The 23,682-nt window shown below is 41.6% G+C and overlaps 1 protein-coding gene across 1 annotated transcript in view; it reads left to right on the forward strand.

The window, feature by feature from the left end:
* MST1R (macrophage stimulating 1 receptor) overlaps positions 1-23,682 on the forward strand; it is a 1,081,737-nt gene that overhangs the window by 965,259 nt on the left and 92,796 nt on the right. The gene's annotated exons all lie outside the window — the stretch shown is intronic.

Genomic DNA, 23,682 nt, shown 5'->3' on the forward strand with positions numbered 1-23,682 from the left:
TCTCAACCTCTTAGCATAATAAACCCGGACAAAGCCTAAAATAATGGGGGGGACAAAGGCCCAAAATAGGGACTTTAGAATAACAGGATTTGTGTTAGCATGCATTTTGTGAAGAATATGACATCTAAAACTCAACCACCGTCATTATGTAGTGACTTAAATCCTCAGTGATATGCCAGAAAACCCCAAATTGTATGAGGAACAGACCAAACATATATGGCGAAAATGTGAACATTCTGCAAAAATATGTACAGTTGAGGGGTATTACCTCCCTTATTTCCACGTTGCAGTTCAAGGTTGTCTTACACTCTTATGTAATAAAGTACACACGACACTCTTCAGTCTGCCAGTGTACTCTCCATGCACGCCATTTAGGCATCTTTTTACCTGTTTGCACAGATATATGGATTTTTAAAGTTGCACACATAAAATGTATAGGTTGTAGAGACCTAACAATTAACACAGTTTCTGTATGTTGAGAATTTCGCCTCTCAGCAGGTAAGCCACCATTTATAAGTATGTATTTTCAAAGTAGACCTTGGAGATACTTCTCAGCTTGAAGCTACACCTGACCAAAACCCTAAACAGCTGATTAGTATAAAATCTGCAAAAGCAGTATCATAATCCCTCCCACTTCTAGTAGGAATTTAAGATATTACCACTTAGAAACACAAGTGTAAAAAAAGTGACTTACAAATTAATAATAGGCAGCGTACAAAAGGACAAGGTATAAGTAATGAAGTGACATCATAGGTTTAGAGGGATGTACTCGGCTACTGGTCACCAGGGCCTTTAAAAGTGTAGCTGTAAAATCGAACCCATCTGTGTCTGTATGTATCTTGGGTGTTTATTAGGAGAGGATATATTAGTTAGGAAGTTTCTAGAGGTTATGTTTGTGAGTGTGAGTGTGTGTGTGTGTGTGTGTGTGTGTGTGTGTGTGGGGGGGGGGGGGGCTGTATGTTAGTTTGGGCAACATTACTGTCTGCCTCTATCAGAGACATGGGGGCCAGACCTGGGGTGAATTAAGGTTGTCAGTCCAGGATGCCCTGCAGTGGAGATATTTTTGCCACTTGTTACTTTTTTTTTTTCCCTATTTGCTACTTGCATTCACATTTTCATAAATGCTACATTATTTAGTTTATAAAATGAATGTTTCATCTTTGAAGTTCAGGTTCAGCAAGAAACCAGTAAAGACAAAGTTGAAATGCAGCACTTCAAAATGGGGTAGGGTGGAGTGGTGGTGAAAGTCTGATTAGGTTGTCAGTGACCCTTTGTTGGTGTTACATTTTAGACCGAATGCTTCTATCTTTCTCTAATCTTTGCAGCGCATCTTAAATCTACCTTTAAGAAATAAGACAAGAGCAAAATGCTGCGAGTCTTGTAGTATTTTCTTTCTGAATTTAGTGTCTGAAATGATATAAAACCCTAGGAAATAGATATTAACAATAAAAGATTATGCACTTGTGGGAAAACCACCAAAAAGGCAGACTTACAACTATTTTCTGATTTAATAAATGAATTTCCAGGTAGTTATTTGCTGTGAGTGACATACGGTTGCTGCTGTTTACATCACCAAACCATCCTATCCATTGCCTCCAGTCAGTACTAACACAAACACCAACAGTACACTTTGTGTAATGTTTTGTAGTTATAGTAATCCGACAATTTGGATGCACAGTATAATCCATTCATTTCCTCCATATGTCTTAAAATAAATAGCAGATATAGCACTGTAGTAACTGTTGTGACAAAATTACTACAAGTGTAGTACATGTAGTATGTAGAAGAGGGCATTCCCAATCCATTCTCCTGGAATCTGCTTGGGAGGGGTGCCATTCAGACTAAACCTTTCTGTGATTTTCTGTCATATAAAGCTGTAGCAGCTGCAAGCAGGGTTTTGGCCCTTTAGGCTTACTGTAGTGCAATGTTTATCAGTCTTGCTTCTGTTTCACATGCAGCTCACTTAAAAGTGACTAACGCCATCAGGACTTGCTGTTAAGGACAGCAGGTGGAGGACTGATGATACAGCAGCGGGAAAAGCAATATGAGTCTAAGTTAAAAAAATGGAATTTAAAGGGGTAGTTAGAATTTTGTTGTACCTATCATTTTAATGTAAAGTTCAATATTTTCTCAAAAATACCACACAGTTGAGACGTATACCTTGGAACAGAAATTGAGGGATTCAGACCCAGGACTACACAATGTAGCTTATTGGTGATCATAGTCTTAACGCTTGCAGATAAACTGACAGCTGTGGTACCACATGAGTATAGGGAGAATTCAATAAAGCCTACATGGATTAATTTTCCATGTAGGCATAGTGACATGGAGTTTACATGGAAGTAAGCAGCCGTGCAATCCAGTAAATGGAGCTGAGGGGCGTGAATAAGTGTTCGAACACAGAAGTGTCCATGGCATGTAAATCACCTCATAAGCAGGTGAATTGCATGCAAATGAGGGTGCTGGAGTGATCCAGCAAGCAGATAGGCAGTCCTGCAGACCCCGTGTTGATGTCCAAAGTGTACACAGAAAATTCCTGTGTACAAGAAATTAAAACTTGAACAGGGGCTGTAAAAGCCCAGTTAGAAGGTCAAAAATAACGTAGCAGACACAGATATGTGCAAAACTAAGCCCAGTGTGTCTAAAATATATTGGGAAATAATTTTTTAATACCCATATTATGATTCTGTGGCACACTGCAGCGCACAAACATGCCATTATGGAAAAAAATATTTAAAAGTGTGTAAAGGAAACATAATAAATATGTGACAATAATGCATTATAGGGCCTTGCATGGATTATGTACAATGGTAGATTTCTGTGGTTGGTAAGAATGAAGCCCTTGGAATAGTGTAGTATCCCGGTTGTGTGTACGGATCTGTATGCAAATAAGCTGGGGTTACTGAACAGTAAAAATGGGTATCCGTGCCCGCAGATAAAATCCGTGTAGGCCCAGAACCATGTTGGTGTCCACAGAAGAGGTACTTGACATCAAAAGGAGGTGTGTCACTATTTGTTTAAGCACATTGGAGCAGAGTGGTGCCTGTTTGCATGCCACACCACTAAGCTGAGCAGGAGGGTGTGCCCAGTGCTGCTCAGCTTTGTTTAGCTTCGAGGTGCATATTTTAGCTGATTTGAGCATGTTTGTGTGGCGCGCCTATGTGCTGAGTGTGCCGTCCATGGGGGTGTGTCTACACTGCTGAGCATTGGTCATACCTACAGTGTGGGTTTGTGCACTGCACTGCAGTGCTTAGCAGGGAAGGCAGTTAAAAAAAAAAACAAAACAAACAAAAAAAAAGAAACAAAATAAAATTGCATGAGAAAGGCAGTCATGTATAAATTACTGGTGACCCCTGTTCCACTTAAACTGGGCCATTCAAACCTCTTGATGATGTACTTAGCAGGTGGAATGCATCATAGTTAGCCAATCACACAGGCTGCATCTGCAGCAGAGCACCATAAAGTATGCAAACAACCTATAGTCTGATTTTTCCCCCATGCTCTGCACCAGTGGAATACACATTTGGGAATTTTAACTGACAGAATGCTAGGGGCTGCTGCAGCTCTGCTACATCTGTGTGTGCTAGATGCTGAGGTCAGTACTGATGCTGCTGCTGACAATAAGCCTAGACTGAGAAGGGTAACCTTCCAGGAGCTACATGAGTTGGAGATTGTAGAGCACTACAGGGTTGATAGAGACATACTAAAAGAACTCACCGAGCTCTGCCGCCCTCAACAGAAACCCAGAGCCAACAGAGGGGAACCCATCCCAGTGGAAACAAAGGTATGTGTAGCCTTTAGAATACTAGCTACAGGTAGTTTTCAAAGACCAACTGGGGAAATGATGGGTGTCTCATAGGCATCAGCATCCAGGGTACTCCACCATTTCCTGGATGCCATGCAAACACATGCCAGTGAGCACATTTATTTACCCCGCACCTCTGAGGAGAGGGCCAGCAGTATGTGTCTCTTGTACCATGTAGCACACTACCCTAGTCACAGACTGCACTCATGTACACATCAAAGCATCACCCGGTGAAGAAGGTAAAAGCTATGTCAGCCGCAAAGGATATCACTCCATCAACTGCCAGGTTATGTGCAATGCCCAGGGCATTATCATGAATGTGTGTGCTGGCAGACCTGGAAGTTATCATGACTCCCATATCTGGCATGCATCACAGCTGTATCAGATGTTTGCCAGGGGGGACATCCCATACGGCCATCTACTGGGGGATGCTGGCTATGTACTGGAGCTGTGGATAATGACACCCATCAGAAATGTACACACACACACACACACACACACACACACACACACACACACACACACACACACACACACACACACACACTGAAGAACACCATAATGAGGCACACACACAAACTAGAAACTAGTGTTTGGGCTGCTCACGTCATGATTCCGGTGCCTCGATATATCTAGTGGAGCTCTGCAGTACTCTCCACCCACCTACTCGCTTACTGTTGTGTTCTTAAATGCCACTGTTTTTTCTAGTTGCCTGCCCCTTATGTTAATTTGACCATATATCTCATTTCCTCTCTGCTTTCACTGTCTTGTTTTAGTAAGCACAAAATTATCATTTTGTGAAATCACTCCCCTTTAACTATTTAAATTTATTGGACATCCTACTGAATTCCATAGCACCAGAATACAAAAATGACCATCTCCTTTCAATCTATCTTGCTGTTTTAAAAATAGCAACTCTCCACTAAAACTTAACTTTTTAGACAGGTAAAACTTAAGTTAACTACTTTCACATCTAACTCCTCTAGTGCACACTGCAGTGTTTAGGATAAACCATTTTTTTCATCTTACCTTTAAGCATCCCTGTGACTAGCACTTGCTTTAAAACCTGCTGGAAAGCACCAGGAAGCCTTAAACTGATACAATCACTCAACTCTCCTTGTTAATAAGCAGAAATTAATCGCAGGCACTAAACAACCTATAATTGCAAAGTACCTTGCTAAGGCCAGGGAAAATAGCTCCTGTACTTTACAAAAAAGCACCAAACTAGGCATGTCCAAGGGTCAGCTTCTGGTGATTTCTCCTGTTCACCTGGTGAATCTGGGCATACTGGGGCAATGCAATAATTGTCTCATGTACACAAACAATCCTCTCCTCCTACCATCCAACACTACAACCTGCGAGAGATGCACTTACATAGCCAAACTGGAAGCAAAGCTCTCTCCACCCAAGATTGTGCTAGACAGTCAAGAGGAGAAGGTTAACACCCACACTACACCTCAAGCAACACACAGCCCTTCTAAGCCCACACCACCAACACCCTCACATAGCAACATTAAATCCTCATATGAGAAGGCCCTTAACAGTAACCTGCCCAAGCAACAAGGACCTCTGAAGCTGAAACGCAAACAAACTCCAATCACAACCAAAGTGTGACATAGCTCACAACACCAGTGTGCCACCCAGCAACAGCCTCTAAGGCAAGACAACGTACCTAACACTTTAGTCATAGGTGACTCTATAGTTAGGCACACTGATGTCCCACTCTCCTGGCTGAACAAGGAGAAAATTACAGTCAGCTGCCTGTCGGGTGCCAGGATCCGCCACATAACACATGCACCAAAGTCACTTCACAACAAGTACAAATATGACTCTGTCATTGTCCATGTTGGAGTGAATGACTTGAGATGTACCGATGTACCTTCCTGGACTACATGAAAAGAGACATGGAAGAGCTCTCGGATGATGTGGCCCAGGCAGGTATGACCCTAGCCCTGAGTAGCATCCTGCCTTCACCCAGAATGATACCACAATATAAGGACAAAATGAATGACTTCAACAATTGGCTAAGCTTCTGGTGTCATTCAAAGGGGATCCAGTATCTGTCTGCCTGGGATGACATGATTGACAGACCATGATGCATTGCCAGAGATGATCTGAACCTGTTGCTCCTAGGATTCAGGTTACTGGCTAAGGCTCTTGCCACACCTTTAGTGCCTTTTTTAGGCAAAGTTCAAAGGACAAAACCACCACTGTAACGGGTACAAGCATGCGAATTCTGAAGGGAATGCTACTCAATGCTAGAAGTCTAAACCTCAAAATGCACTCTCTCGAGGCACTCCTAAAAATGGAGAACATCGATATCTGAGCAGTAACTGAGACCTGGTTCAAGGCTCCAGAGAGCACCCTTGCAATACCAGGCTACAACTCTTTATTTTTCGGCCACCAAACCAGGACCGAAACACTAAAGGTGGAGGAGTGTCCGTATTCACCAAAGATATTCACACGACCAGGCTAGTTGCCCAACACAATGCTTCTGAAATTCTCCAGGTGCAACTAACACTAGGTAAGACTGCAATCTAAATTGTAGCTTGCTACAGATCCCCCACCATTCCCCAAGAGTCTCAATACACTTTTCTAAACATCCTGGAAAATATTGAGATACAACCAAACACCCTAATACTGGGTGATTTCAACTACCCTGCCATTAACTGGGAAAACTACTCATGTACTAACACCTTTGCCCAATGGTTCTTGGAATTCATAAATTCCAATGCCCTGGGTCAACTAATCCATAGTCCCACCAGGGGCTCCAATATGCTAGACCTGGTCATTACCAACATGGGAAATCGATGCTCCACACCTATGGTCACCTCATTGGTCAGGTATGACCATAAGCTAATCACCCTTAACATTCACATCCCACCCCCACCCCCCAGTAAGGAAACCTCCATAAAAAACTTCTCCAAAGCCAACTTCATGCTACTCAAGTCAGAAGTGACAAACTTCATGACACCCATGCAAATGGGAACTGAAAGTTTGACTGCTGAATCCTACACTAAGGCTCTGTACAAGCACATCCACTCAAGCATGAATCGTGCCATCCCAAACAGAACCAAGATGCTCTCCTCCAAAAAAAGGAAGCCAGTCTGGTGGTCCCATGCCATAAACAAACTTTACAACAAAAGGAAGAAACTGTTGCAGAAAAGAGGAAAATCCCAGGATGCAAAAAAACTCCCTTACTAGCCTCTTCTTACCAGTAAGAAGCTGAGATCCCTCATAAAATCCTCCAAAGCTAGTTATGAAAATAAAATTGGCAAATATTCCAAAGACAGCCACAAGGCATTCTATAACTATGTCAAGAATCTAAATGGCAATACTCAGATCTGCTCTGAGCTACAACAGAATGGCATTAAATATACTGATCCCAAGGATATTGCCAATATCCTGGCAGATCAATTCAGTGCCAACTTCACCCCCCTTCTCACCCCTAAACAGCCCTTCTCAATACTGGAAGATTGCTAAATTCTGGTAGTAACGGCCACACAAGTAAAAAATGCACTCTCCAAAGCTAAGAATGCAGCATCCGTGGGACCAGATGACATCTCGGGCTGTGTATTACATGAACTGCAAAATGAACTGGCACCTCACCTAAGTGTCATGTTTAATCATAGCCTCACCTCAGGGTTTGTGCCCTCTGAGTGGCGTACAGCTATAGTTATCCCACTCCACAAGGGGGGATCCACTTTGGATCCCGGGAACTACTGCCCCATCAGTCTGACAAGCCTGATCTGCAAGGCCATGATACGTATTATCATGAAACTTATAAACAAAGACATTGGCAACCTTCAAACACTGGACCCCACCCAGTTTGGGTTTGTGAAGGGCTGATCTTGTCTCCTGAACCTGATTGACTTCTTCAAATCAGTCTCCAGAGCCGTGGACAAGGGTAAGACGGTCCACACAGTCTATCTGGACTTCACCAAGGCCTTTGACATCATTCCCCAGTCTGGAATCATAGATAGACTTACTAAGCTGGGCATTAATCCCTACATCACCCGATGGGTTGCCAACTGGCTTACTGACAGAACCCACACTGTAAAAGTAGCTGACTCCAAATCCAGCTCCAGACAAGTGACAAGTGGAGTACCTCAGGGTTTAGTCCTGGGACCGCTCTTGTTTGGCATCTACTTCTCTAAAGTACAGGCCAACACTAAGGGACTCTGGCTAACAAAGTTCGCAGATGACTGCAAGCTGGGAGCCATTATTGAATCCCCAAATGATCTGGATACTCTACAAATGGGCCTTACAGAAACAGATGCTTGGTGCCAGAGCCATAGGCTCAAGCTCAATTCCAAGAAATGTATAGTTATCCCCTTTGGGAAAAAAAATGTACCCATGAATTACCACATAGGTGGCAGTACACTAAACACCAAAAGTGTGATAAGACACTTAGGGAAACAGGTGGACAGTGGTCTCACCTTTAATAACCACATCGCCACAACAGTCAGGAAATCCTTCTATGTAGCACACCTCAACACTAAGGGCTTTTCATCCAGAAAAAAGGAGGTCATTGTCCCACTGAACTCATCCCTCATTGGACCCATTATAGAATACAAAGCCCCGTTTGGTATGTACCTCTCAACACATCTGCAAGAACTGGAAAGGCCACAGAAATACCTCACTAAAAGAATCACAGGCCTAAAGCAGATGGCCTACACTGACCACCTTAAAAACTCCAACTGTACTCTGTCACATATCGTCTACTCAGAGGCGATCTCTGCTTAACATACAAGGCCATGTCAAACCCAGAGCTATTGGACATGCTAGACTTAAAGAAATCCCAATCCCTCAGAGCCACACGCTCCAGAGATGTAAACCTTGTCATCACAATAAACAAAACATGCTGAAGAGATAGGTTCCTGACCCAGAGACTCCCCAGACTCTGGAATAGACTGCCCATACATGTCAAGAAGAGCGTCTCTTTGGCCCTCTTCAAAAGGAACCTTGACAACTGGATGGAAGAAAGGAAATTCAACCCGGAGTTCACGTCAGTCGTCCTGCTAGATAGGGGTCCAGGGAAGTAAAAAGTGTGGGAATAAATAGCCAGGGAATTGTTATGGCTAGGCTTGAATAGGTCCTAGGACCGATAGCCTAGCACCAACCTATGAACCTATGTGCACAGATGTTCACAGTATGTGCCATGCTACACAGTATGAGCCTGTGGAAACAGCTGTGGCAGGATCATCACAGGGAAGAGACAGACAGCCCCCCACCAGTCCTAAGTCCCCTCAGCCACACCCACAGGGGGACTTGGAGGAGGAACCTTGTTTGCTTGGCTTTCATAGGCCCTTGGGCAGATAGCCTAGTACCTACCTATGAACCTATGAACCCCCTGACTCTGTCCCTGTAGGCAGACATAGTCATGCCCATTATGCCCTGGCCTTGGCAAAGAGGCAACGCATAACACATGCACTTACAACTTAGGGTCCTAGGGATTGACACCTTACTCCGACTAGCATACATAGTAAGGATGCCAGCCCCACCACACAACTTGTACATAACCATGTATTGGCTGTATACTGTGTGCATCAGAGTCAGCCCTGAAACACAGGTCTCTCAACTGCTGCATTCACAAGGTAAGTCACTCTCCTTTACAGCAAATGTATGGGGTACTAGACTATGGTAGCATATGTATGGACCTGCTGCATGTATGCAAGGGAATAGAGTGGGCTACTGGGCTACTCGCAGAGAATTAACAGCTAATTGGGACAACAGGTACTTTGTCCAATACTAAGTGTCCCATAGTATGCATTAGGCCACATGGCTGAGAAACCAACTGCAGTATTGTCAAAGGAAAAATATACTTTAAAAATGATCAAAACATGGTAGGTTCAGGTTAAGGCACTTTAATCTTGCAGCAAGGAGACAAAAACGTGCTATTACAGAGTTTGTCTAACTAGAAACAGGAAATACTTTCATTTTTATACATTCTCTAACTACACATGGCCTACCAAGCTGACGTAACAGATTACCAGCTTTTTCATCATCATCTGTTGACCATCATTCCCATGAATTTCTGCTGATTTAACAATTTTTGTGAGAAACTTCCTGAGGAAAACAACATGGCCTTGATTACTGCCAGCTAGATACATGTTATGTTACCATTCAAGGTACTATGGCTAATTCAAGCACAATGCTAACAGTTCATTTCTCTAATAATCCTTTGTCTACTTTATCTCTAAGCTTCTGCAGCTGCACATGTTCTCATGCTTCGAACAGAGCTGATTGTCTAAAATCATTACATTTACAGAATATAGTATTGTTCATTCATTCGTTCCTGACCTAGCAGATAAGCACCTGCTTCTCAAATACATTTCCAAAAGGCATAAACATGAATATTGCTGTGCTAGCAATTACTAGGTCAGAGGGCATCTTGCAAGTTTCAGAAAGCATACTGCAGTTTTCAAAAAGCATCTTTTTCAGTCTCATATGAAACTCAATTTATATATAACACAGTGCATGTAAAACAGAATGAAAAACATGTTAATTCTTTTGATTATTAATTAGCATTAAACATACACACATTAATACATATTTTTCTAACATTTCCCTCCTGTTAATACTTTTTAATTCTATTTTCAAAAAAAGAGTAAACAGTTTGCTTCTTTTCCTTACCTCTTCCAATTAGGATTTGCAGTTAAGAAAATCATTCATTTTAAACTTTTATGAAAGTGTTTCACACTCTAGCAGCTCTTCAAGTTCAGTACTTTGATACATAGTCTCAGATACTGATATATCTATGAATTCTTTGATTAATTTCTTCATGCAGGGGATTCCACAACAAACACAAACTCCTATTAGGAGTAATCCTACCCCAATGGCAATCAATATGTTCATTAGGATGGAACCCCACCCCCCAAATACATTCTGGAAAATGTCTGTCAGAGGGTTTGGGCCTGGTTTGGTCATGGCCGACACTTGCTGAATCACCTCGAGATGATCGTTAATCTCATGCTTATGATCAGGAATAAACGCACAGCATTCTTCTTTGATTAAAGTGCATGTCCCGCCCCTCGCCACTAGGGTGAAGTCAAGAGCCATTCGGTTTTGGAGTACTACAGTTCTCATGGCATTCAGTTCATCAGTTATCAGTTCAAGGGCAGAAAAAGTCGCATTACTGATTACTTCGCGAAGTTTAGACAGTTTTCGCAACTCCCAAATCGATTTAACTGCACCAAATGCTGGTAATATACCTGCCCATGATATAACAGCATCACTCAAGTCCATGTGCGCAAGTTTGGTTCCCACATTACGATGGTCTTTCCAGCCTGCTTCGATCTGTCCCACTGGATTCTCAGGTTTCTTGACAGTCTTTTTGGTTACATCTCGGGTATTTCGAATACTTCCCTGAGGCAAAGCTGCAGTGTGTCGTATGGCCGGGACCAGGTATCCCAAAAAACAACTGCCAGACCAATTCTCGTAACCATTTATATGCTTTTTTACCACACACAAAATAACAGTCCTCTACTTTAGTTGTTACTTTGTTACGAAATGACTGCCCTGCATGAAACATTTTCCTATCTATTACAGATAATTGTTTAAAAAGTACAGGATTACATTGTACCTGATCAAGAGTCTTATGCATAGATTTCAAAAATGAGTTATAATCTGTACTACAAGATCCACCTAAATCATTTGCTTTTGTATAACATTTATACTGTACGGTGACATTGCACTTGCTCCATCCCACTTGGATGGTATCATTTTTGTAAAAACATACATTTCCTTTTTGTGTTACAGGCAAATACAGTGCAACCTTATCATGTGCTTTAATAGCAACTGTGTCAAAAAACAGATTTTCCCAGGTCTCATTGACCCCTAGGGGAATAGCCGCCATCAATAAACCCCCGTATGCTGTTGGTATGGTTGTGCAGACCCAGCAATTCAAAACATTAAAAGTCTCAGCATACACACATGTAATTGCCTGATAAGTGTTAAAGTTCAGATGCCAGTCTATATTTGGCTCATTACGTTTAATCAGTCCAACTTTTGTGGTAGGAAAAAGGAGTGGCCACAACAAAAAGAACAGTGTGATTAGCATAGCTATCAAAATGATCATGCAAGTTTTCTGAGGTTGCTCAATGTCTCTGTTCACTCTGTACCTGGCCATTATGTTCTCGCTGTACAACAGTAACAAAGTTTTTGTCCAATTCAAAGTTCTTAACCAGTTCACAGTGTGTCAAATGAATCCAGGAAGCTCGCTCCGTGATCTTGACTGCAGTGGGTGTTGACCCAGTAGTACCTGGTACGGTCCTTCCCATTTTGGAGAACTCCAGTTCTTTTTCTTCACAATCTTCACCCAGAGCAAGCCTGAATGGTGTTATAATAAAAATAGTAAAGTTGCACTTAGTCCTCCAAATCGAACCTGTTATTGCATTCCTCTGCAAAAAGTGAACTTGTTAGAACTACCACACCACATATGACTTACACAGCTCATATTGGCACATAGAGTAGTACACCATCCCTCAAACATCCCATCCATTAATACTATAATAAAATGGTTAAATGGACCCATTCTTAATAGCTAGTGCACCATCCCTCAAACATAACTTGCATGGGGAGTCCTTATACTCAGGAAGTTTTTAGGTAAACTATGTGACGTCAGTCCCCTCATCATCTAACAAATCAACATCCTCCTCACTTTTACGACCAACCTCAAAGTATGTCTAAATCATCCTAGAATTTGCCAGTATTCTGAATCTGCAGGATAAAAATTTCCAACTACTCAACATTTCTTCTTCTTAATTACTAAAACATTCCTTCACAGCAAGATTTTTATCTTACTGAAGTAAGTTTATTCCACTCCTCCATGATAAATGTATGCTTTACCGTTCTCTTATCAGCTCCAGTATAAGCAGGAATATTGATGCATATCACATGACTTTGTATCAATACTTTCTTCTGCTTAGTGATGCTGTTATGTCTGATTTGATGATTTCCAGCTTCAATAATGATCCGTAAAGTACAAAAATCTCACTTCTTAGAACTACTACAATTGTAACTTTCTGTGACATTTCTTGTATGGATGGTGCAGTGGTAGTGTTGTCGCCTCCCAGCAAGAGGTTCTTTGGTTTGATTCTCAACCGGGGTGTCTTCTATGTGGAATCTGCATGTCCTTCCTGCATTTGTGTGGGTTCCCTTTGGGTGTTCCCAGTTTCCTCCCACATTACAAAGACATGCGCATGGAGTGTTTCTCTCCCAGGCCTCCACTGAAAATTGGCTTTGTTCCAAATCGGACTTTCCCAGTTAAATTGTGTATTCCATTTTAATGAATTCCATTATTTTGTGTAGATCTTTTCTGTAGAAAGAGATTTGTTTAAACTTTGCAATATTGTATATCTGCTATTTCTTGAAAATGGGCACTTTACCCAGTCGGACGTTCATAGTAAATAAAATAAAATAAATAAGATGGAAGGGGATGGGTTTCACTGATGCAGAAAAGGAGTCAGGCTGTAGACAGAAGGAGAAGATACCCACAGAACATACCAGGGGAACAAAAATGATGACAAAATATGGCTGTGCAATATTATTCTGTGCAATGAGAAGTCTAATTGGAATTGTTAGCTGCACGCAGAAATGCAGGAAGTGAGTTTTGACACTGCAGGTTAACAGAAGTTTGGGTTAGTCACAAAAGGGAAAGGAACATGTAAGTGGAAGTGTTTACCTTGTTCAGGAATGACAGAAACCAGAGGCATGGAGATAGAAAAGTGATGTAAATAAAAGAAGGCTTCAACTATGAAGTTAGAGTGGAGGCAGATAATATTCCCATAAATGGGAAAGGGTGATGACAGGGTTAGAACCTCGTGCTGTGGCAGTTAAGGTGAAAGAAATGAAGCATGATGGTGTATCAAGGATTTATGTGAGGAGAAGGAAGACAAAGAAAAAAACACCTCATATAAAAATGAAGAGGAAATAAGCAACAGTCATTACAAGTGAAAAACCCAAACTGAACATCACACATATCACAACAAGAAAGAAAAGTAATCATAAAAGGCAGAAGGAGAAAAAAGTCAATCAGAAACTTTTGCAGCACCCCTTACGAACAGAACTTATTTCCCACCCATGCCTTTACTTATATATTAATCAGGTCAGTAACAACAGGCGGAGGGACATGTAGGTGGGGCACCATGGTTGTACAATCACGAGGAATTCAGAAAAAAATACAAACGGTGTTATTCCACATGAACCTGTTCATTTTCAACAAAACCAACAGTTCTGCAGTTTTATAAGAGAGATGTAGCTAGCGTAGGGCAAAGCTATGTACAAGATGTTAGGTGGTGCAATCATCATATGCATTGTTGTGGTGGTATTATAATACTCACATTCAGGCACAAATGCCAGTAGTGCATCTGTAGTCACAGCTGAAGCACTTCTGAGTTGTATTCAAACTTTAGCTCCCCATAATCAGGTACCCTTCAACTGTAAGTTGAGGAACAAAAAAAAAGAAAACAAAAAAACAAACAAAAAAGTCATTTAAAAGCTGTAACAAGCCACTTGCTATAACATTACCAATTACATTACACTACAAGCAGTATAAGGATTTATTTTTGCATTGGCATTCAGAAATGCAGGTACAGAAAAGGATATAATATTGCACTACTGACTAACTGACATTTGCCTATCACTCCCCCTAACACCCCGGGCCTGACGTAGCTTCCCTATTCACCCCATCCTAGTTGATCTTCTATTTGGAGACCCCCAAGCCACAAGTGTACCTCTCAACTTCTTTACTCAAGAATTTTGGGCATACATAAAAATAATGGGGGAACAAACATTGAATTTTAAGGATATTTTTAAATATTACTCTAATTCACTTTAAAAAGTTAAAAGAATACCAGGTTTTGCTGCAACATGCATTTCTGAACAATAAGAAGTATGACAAGCTGAAGTCTTACATAACTGTCTCTCTGCATCTTTTACCTTTGGTTTCAAGATGAAAACCCGTTATTTCTTGCTCTCGAAGCTGTCAAAGATTGTGATCAGTGCGATTAGCGGCTCTCGATGGTGTGGGAGTGTAGCATACTAAAAAGCCTGCTAGAGGAATTCTGGACAAAGCCAAGAATAATGGGGGAGCTAAGGCCCAAAATCTAGGACAGATCTTAAAACTGCTTATACAAACTTATAAAGTTGATTGAATAATAGGTTTTGCATTTTCATGTATTGAAAAATTGTTCCAGAAGTGAGGGATACATTTATCAATCTATCATGCCAACATGGCTAACTCAGCTGTTGATGAAGGTTCAGTTCCTTTAACCGGGTATTTGAGGTAACGTTTGTTATGAAGTTATTGCAAAATTGTGGAACACACTAACCCCACACCTCAGACAACAAAACCACTCTACCACATTCAAAAACCTCCTCAAATCACAACTTTATGAAAACCAATTATGTAACTGCAATGACCCTCCCTGAACCCACCTCTTCTACACCATTACTATCTATAGCCACCCCTGTTGAACAGGTTTCCACAGCCTTATACTCTACCCTATGCAGCGTGAACTCAATGTAATTCTCTGTCATACTTTTTTTTCTCTTCTATGAAGCTGATTGTATATATACTGTACTTAGGGTCACCTACATATCTTGTAACAATTTTCTTCTAAATAACATCTTAAACTTTTTTTAACTTTGGTTAATCCTTGCTAATTTTTGATAAACATTGTTAGACTTTCTTAACTAATTTTCACCAATTACTGTGTAACCCTGTGGAGTTTTTCTCCCCAGGACTCTGCTGAAATAGGACACCTGGTGTCCAGTTGAACAATCCTGGTAAACAAATGTTAATAAATAAATAAGTAATAAATAAATAAAGTTCACTCCTGACTGTTCAGCTGCCAGTGTGGAGGCTACAAGTCTTCATCATGTAGCTGTCTAATGCTGTGTGCTCTACCTTTTAATAAGAACAACAAACTGCATTCATATAGTACAGGATCTAAATTTATAAATGTCAGACTTTATTCTGCTGTTTCTATCATATATTGAAAATGCTTAACTCATTACATCTGAGTGAAGCCTCCAGGTGCATTTGCAGTTACCTCCTACTGACGCTTCTAGATATCAAATATTGCTTGTTCATATTTCCATCAATAATTCCAAAACCATGCTATATACAAGGCTTTAAAAGATTTCATTTTAAAGCTTACACAATGACAAACTCAATTTTACCTCTGTCTAGTGCAAGTAGAGAGATATTAACTGTTGTTTTTATTATATTAACTTATATAGGTATAATTTTCACATTTTTCTAAATATGTCAACAATCAAGTAACATAGAACGCCTTAGCATCATATGAAAGCTCTCAGCTAGATGAATAAAGTGCTGCTGACAGTACTTGTGTAATTTGAGTGGCTGCTGGGATATTTTAAGTTGTTTACAAAATATTACAAACGTAACAGTTACTGTGTAAGTTTTAAGACCTATGACCTAAAGAATACTGTATCTATAAATACAGTTTGTGCTGAAGAATTTGCCATTTATACTTGTTTCATAACCCCTATGGTTCCAGAGATATGAACATTTGTTTGAAATGTGAGGACATAATTTGATTCTGTCAAATGGCTTAGGCTCCACCCATTGGAAGTTACAGTGCACATTTAGTGATCTCAACTGGAGTGAATGAGTTAATATACTATATTTAAGGTATGGTTTCTACTATCTGTGTCATTACATTATCAGTGACCCATCTAAAAAGATGATGTACAAGGCAGATATTTCAGAACTAGTTGCTAGTTTCAGCTTTCTGCCTTCACATGCATATGGTAGTAATCTGATAATCTGATTGTATAATCCATGATTTGTGGTTTATGGTGGATTATAGTTGGGCATTTAGTGACTGTATGTTTTCAGTACCACTCTAGTGCCACTGGTGATGAAGATATTTATACAAAAAACAGATGTTTTGCACCAACACGAACCAAACTAAGTGATTTGGTAACGTTGTGCCTATGATCCTGACAATTTCTTCATCATCCTAGTCTTATGGGCTACTGTGTGAAGCACAGACAATGTGTTTGATTAACCATTTGGAGGGTTCCTTTGTCTTCATCACCTACATCCTCCTTATTTGTAAAGATAACCACTGAAGTAAAATGACTGAATCTCACTGAATTCAATTTATGATGACATAAGTGGTTCCTCAGTTCTGTTGACATGATTTGTTGGAGGTGAGAAAAACAAAGTACCTGGAGAAAACCCACATGGACAGGAGTAGATGTGCAACTCCATGCAGACAACCAAAGAGTCAAGATGAAACCCCAGATCTTTGAGCAATGAGTCAGAAATGTTAAACACTGAAACATCATAGTGTCTACCTGAGTTACTGTCCTGCTTAAATGCCATTTCAGTCCGTACCTTGCCCCTTGAAATCTTAGATCTTCTAGAACCTCACTCTTGGCACAGTTTGCTGCCAAACTTTCTGTTAGTGTCTGAGTTCCTAGAGCTGCTATCACTGCCTATTGAAACAAGTTATATCCTCAGGTAAGGCAGTTTACATCACAAATATCCAAGTGTTGAGTTTAAAAATGTGAAATCGCTTTGTGGACGAAATACAAATAATAGGTGCTGAGTCTGTGCAGGTAAAAATATGGCATTACTTCTGAGCTAGGATGAATTTCAAAAAGAGGTAACTATTCCATTTACCAGGAACAAAATCTGTTTATACCTGCTGAACTGTTACTGTAATATACTCAGGATAACAAGAAGGTAATAAAGCTGTCTGGCCAGCACCTTATTAACTACATGTGAGCAGAGTCGGATCCAGCACTAGCGACCTAGGCAATCACGTAGGGCCTGCTGGCTTGGGGGCTGCCACAAAAACTTACATTTCTTCTTTAAAAATGCACTCTGTGTGCTGCATGTAGAGTGCATCCTTAGTAGCATCTGTACATGTGTCTTTATTATGCACACATGCACATTTAAACTGAAACAGAGCGTACGAGTTTTGAAAGTAGTAATGCGGTTGCTGTCGGTTTTGACAAACACAAAGAATGAATAGTAAGTTAATAGAGAAGGGAGGTGTGTGTAATGCCCCCATTAGGAATGGCAAGTTGGATAACTCATTCAGCTACAAACTCTGTACCTTCAATACCAGAACCTAGAGCCTGAATCCTCTACACCAACTACCAAACTGTCATTTTTAAGTACTGTTGAGCTTCTGTGCATTCTCAAGGAATGTTGCATTTCAAGGGAAGAGAACTTTACTGTTGCTCATGATGAGTCTGTCTTCAGTGTGTAACTGTTTTGTTTAGCAAATGCCAATCAGCAGTGCTTGTGCTATAACTTTTAAAAGTAGTGTTAGTACCACAACAGCACACTTGCCTTAATGCAGAATGCTGCAGGTGCTACTCCCACACAATGTACACATTGTAGGTACTACTCCCACACAATGTACACATTGTAGATGCTACTCACACACAATGTACACACTGTAGGTGCTACTCCCACGCAATGTACATGCTGTAGATGCTACTCCCACACAATGTACACGCTGTAGGTGCTACTCCCACGCAATGTACATGCTGTAGGTGCTACTCCCACACAATGTACATGCTGTAGATGCTACTCCCACACAATGTACATGCTTTAGATGCTACTCCCACACAATGTACACACTGTAGGTGCTACTCCCACGCAATGTACATACTGTAGATGCTACTAACACACAATGTACACGCTGTAGGTGCTAATCCCACGCAATGTACATGCTGTAGGTGCTACTCCCACACAATGTACATGCTGTAGATGCTACTCCCACACAATGTACATGCTTTAGATGGTATTCCCACACAATGTACACACTGTAGGTGCTACTCCTACACAATGTACACGCTGTAGGTGCTACTCCCACACAATGTACATGCTGTAGATGCTACTCCCACACAATGTACATGCTGTAGATGCTACTCCCACACAATGTACATGCTGTAGGTGCTACTCCCACACATTGTACACATTGTAGATACTACTCCCACACAGTATACACATTGCAGATGCTACTCCCACACAATGTACACGCTGTAAGTGCTACTCCCACACAATGCATGCTGTAGATGCTACACCCACACAATGTATATGCTGTAGGTGCTACTCCCACTTAATGTACACACTGTAGGTGCTACTCCCACACAATGTACATGCTGTAGGTGCTACTCCCACACAATGTACATGCTTTAGATGCTATTCCCACACAATGTACACACTTTAGGTGCTACTCCTACATAATGTACACGCTGTAGGTGCTACTCCCACACAATGTACACATTGTAGATACTACTCCCACACAGTGTACACGTTGCAGATGCTACTCTCACACAATGTACACGCAATGTATGCTGTAGATGCTACACCCACACAATGTATACGCTGTAGGTGCTACTCCCACACAATGTACACACTGTAGGTGCTACTCCCACACAATGTACATGCTGTAGACGCTACTCCCACACAATGTACATGCTTTAGATGCTATTCCCACACAATGTACACACTTTAGGTGCTACTCCTACACAATGTACACGCTATAGGTGCTACTCTCAGATGATGTACATGCTGTAGATGCTACTACCAGACAATGTACACACTGTAGGTGCTACTCCCACACAATGTACATGCTGTAGGTTCTACTTCCACACAATGTACATGCTGTAGGTTCTACTCCCACACAATGTACATGCTGTAGGTGCTACTCCCACACAATGTACACACTGTAGGTGCTACTCCCACACAATGTACACTTTTTATTTATTTTTTTTTTAATTTATTTTTATTTAACATTTTGTTGACATTGTAGATACTACTCCCACACAATGTACACATTGCAGATGCTACTCCCACATAATGTATATGCTGTAGGTGCTATTCCCACACAATGTACATGCTGTAGGTGCTACTCCCACACAATGTACATGCTGTAGGTGCTGCTCCCACACAATGTACATGCTGTAGATGCTATTCCTACACAATGTACACACTGTAGGTGCTACTCCTACACAATGTACACACTGTAGGTGCTACTCCCACACAATGTACATGCTGTAGATGCTACTCCCACATAATGTGCATGCTATAGGTGCTACTCCCACACAATGTACACGCTGTAGATGCTACTTCCACACAATGTACAAGTTGTAGGTGCTACTCCCACACAATGAACACACTGTAGATGCTACTCCCACACAATGAACACACTGCAGGTGCTACTCCTACACAATGTACACGCTGTAGGTGCTACTCTCACGCAATGTACATCCTATAGATGCTACTACCACACAATGTACACGCTGTAGGTGCTACTCCCACACAATGTACAAGCTGTAGGTTCTACTCTCACACAATGTAGATGCTGTAGGTGCTACTCCCACACAATATACATGCTGTAGGTGCTACTCCCACACAATGTACACGCTGTAGGTGCTTCTCCCACACAATGTACACACTGCAGGTGCTACTCCCACACAATGTACACATTGTAAATACTACTCCCACACAATGTACATGTTGAAGATGCTACTCCCACATAATGTATACGCTGTAGGTGCTACTCCCACACAATGTACATGCTGTAGGTGCTGCTCCTGCACAATGTACATGCTGCAGATGCTATTCTTACACAATGTACACACTGTAGGTGCTACTCCTACACAATGTACACACTGTAGGTGCTACTCCCACACAATGTACATGCTGTAGATGCTACTCCCACACAATGTACACACTGTAGGTGCTACTCCCACGCAATGTACATACTGTAGATGCTACTAACACACAATGTACACGCTGTAGGTGCTAATCCTATGCAATGTACATGCTGTAGGTGCTACTCCCAGACAATGTACATGCTGTAGATGCTACTCCCACACAATGTACATGCTTTAGATGCTATTCCCACACAATGTACACACTGTAGGTGCTACTCCTACACAATGTACACGCTGTAGGTGCTACTCCCACACAATGTACATGCTGTAGATGCTACTCCCACACAATGTACATGCTGTAGCTGCTACTCCCACACAATGTACACATTGTAGATACTACTCCCACACAGTATACACATTGCAGATGCTACTCCCACACAATGTACACGCTGTAAGTGCTACTCCCACGCAATGTATGCTGTAGATGCTACACCCACACAATGTATATGCTGTAGGTGCTACTCCCACTTAATGTACACACTGTAGGTGCTACTCCCACACAATGTACATGCTGTAGGTGCTACTCCCACACAATGTACATGCTTTAGATGCTATTCCCACACAATGTACACACTTTAGGTGCTACTCCTACATAATGTACACGCTGTAGGTGCTACTCCCACACAATGTACACATTGTAGATACTACTCCCACACAGTGTACACGTTGCAGATGCTACTCTCACACAATGTACACGCTGTAAGTGCTACTCCCATGCAATGTATGCTGTAGATGCTACACCCACACAATGTATATGCTGTAGGTGCTACTCCCACACAATGTACACACTGTAGGTGCTACTCCCACACAATGTACATGCTGTAGACGCTACTCCCACACAATGTACATGCTTTAGATGCTATTCCCACACAATGTACACACTTTAGGTGCTACTCCTACACAATGTACACGCTATAGGTGCTACTCTCAGACGATGTACATGCTGTAGATGCTACTACCAGACAATGTACACGCTGTAGGTGCTACTCCCACACAATGTACATGCTGTAGGTTCTACTTCCACACAATGTACATGCTGTAGGTTCTACTCCACACAATGTACATGCTGTAGGTGCTACTCCCACACAATGTACACACTGTAGGTGCTACTCCCACACAATGTACACTTTTTATTTATTTTTTTAAAATGTATTTTTATTTAACATTTTGTTGACATTGTAGATACTACTCCCACACAATGTACACGTTGCAGATGCTACTCCCACATAATGTATATGCTGTAGGTGCTATTCCCACACAATGTACATGCTGTAGGTGCTGCTCCCACACAATGTACATGCTGTAGATGCTATTCCTACACAATGTACACACTGTAGGTGCTACTCCTACACAATGTACACACTGTAGGTGCTACTCCCACACAATGTACACGCTGTAGATGCTACTCCCACATAATGTGCATGCTATAGGTGCTACTCCCACACAATGTACATGCTGTAGATGCTACTTCCACACAATGTACAAGTTGTAGGTGCTACTCCCACACAATGAACACACTGTAGATGCTACTCCCACACAATGAACACACTGTAGGTGCTACTCCTACACAATGTACACGCTGTAGGTGCTACTCTCACGCAATGTACATCCTATAGATGCTACTACCACACAATGTACACGCTGTAGGTGCTACTCCCACACAATGTACAAGCTGTAGGTTCTACTCTCACACAATGTACATGCTGTAGGTGCTACTCCCACACAATATACATGCTGTAGGTGCTACTCCCACACAATGTACATGCTGTAGGTGCTACTCCCACACAATGTAAATGCTGCAGGTGCTACTCCCACACAATGTACACATTGTAAATACTACTCCCACACAATGTACATGTTGAAGATGCTACTCCCACATAATGTATACGCTGTAGGTGCTACTCCCACACAATGTACATGCTGTAGGTGCTGCTCCCGCACAATGTACATGCTGTAGATGCTATTCCTACACAATGTACACACTGCAGGTGCTACTCCTACACAATGTACACACTGTAGGTGCTACTCCCACACAATGTACATGCTGTAGATGCTACTCCCACACAATGAACACGCTGTAGGTGCTACTCCCACACAATGTACACACTGTAGGTGCTACTCCCACACACTGTACATGCTGTAGGTGCTACTCCCGCACAATGTACATGCTGTAGGTGCTACTCCCACACACTGTAGATGCTACTCCCACATAATGTACACACTTTAGGTGCTACCACCACACAATGTACATGCTCTAGGTGCTACTTCCACACAATGTACACGCCGTAGGTTCTACTCCCACACAATGTACATGCAGTAGGTGCTACTCCCACACAATGTACATGCTGTAGGTGCTACTCCCACACAATGTACATGCTGTAGATGCTACTCCCACACAATGTACACACTGTAGGTGCTACTCCCACACAGTGTACACGCTGTAGGTGCTACTCGCACATGCTGTATATGCTACTCCCACACAATGTACACTCTGTAGGTGCTACTCCCACACAATGTACACACTGTAGGTGCTACTCCCACACAGTGTACATGCTGTAGATGCTACTACCAGACAATGTACATGCTGTAGGTTCTACTCCCACACAGTGTACATGGAGTGCTGATATTGCAGTGCCTTCTTTAAGGGAGGATGAGGTGCTACACACCTGAGTGTGTCCTTCATTGGAAGAGATGACTAGTAACCAGGAACCTTTTGCTAGTTTCTCAGCCATTCCCTACTGCAATATTAGCAGCTTACCATTTTTTTAAATCTAACATGGGTAGTTTATTCTTCAAAGGCAGCAAGCACTGAATTTGTAGACGAAACACTGAAATGTAAAGTTGTTTGCCAGCAGCAACCTCTTCATTAGTTATATATCTCTTTAATGTGGAATTATTCAGATGATTTTTACTTCTGCAGAGGTTGTGCATATTGACTGATATTGGTGGATTGTAATGACAGAGGTTTGAGTGGTCCTTTGTGGTTGAAATGTTCTGCAATGGATAGTTTTGTCCTTATTGGTTCATACGTTTTGTTTCTTTGCTTACTGGAGAAATGTTCAAACCTACAAATGTAAAGCACTCTCTAACATGTGGTGCTGTATTATATAAGGAACATAGTTTAATGCAGTCAGGATGGTGAATCAAAGAACACATGCATG

Source organism: Protopterus annectens, chromosome 7.part1 (assembly GCF_019279795.1).
Source record: "Protopterus annectens isolate FY-2018-M chromosome 7.part1, PAN1.0, whole genome shotgun sequence".
NCBI classification, from domain to species: Eukaryota; Metazoa; Chordata; order Ceratodontiformes; family Protopteridae; genus Protopterus; species Protopterus annectens.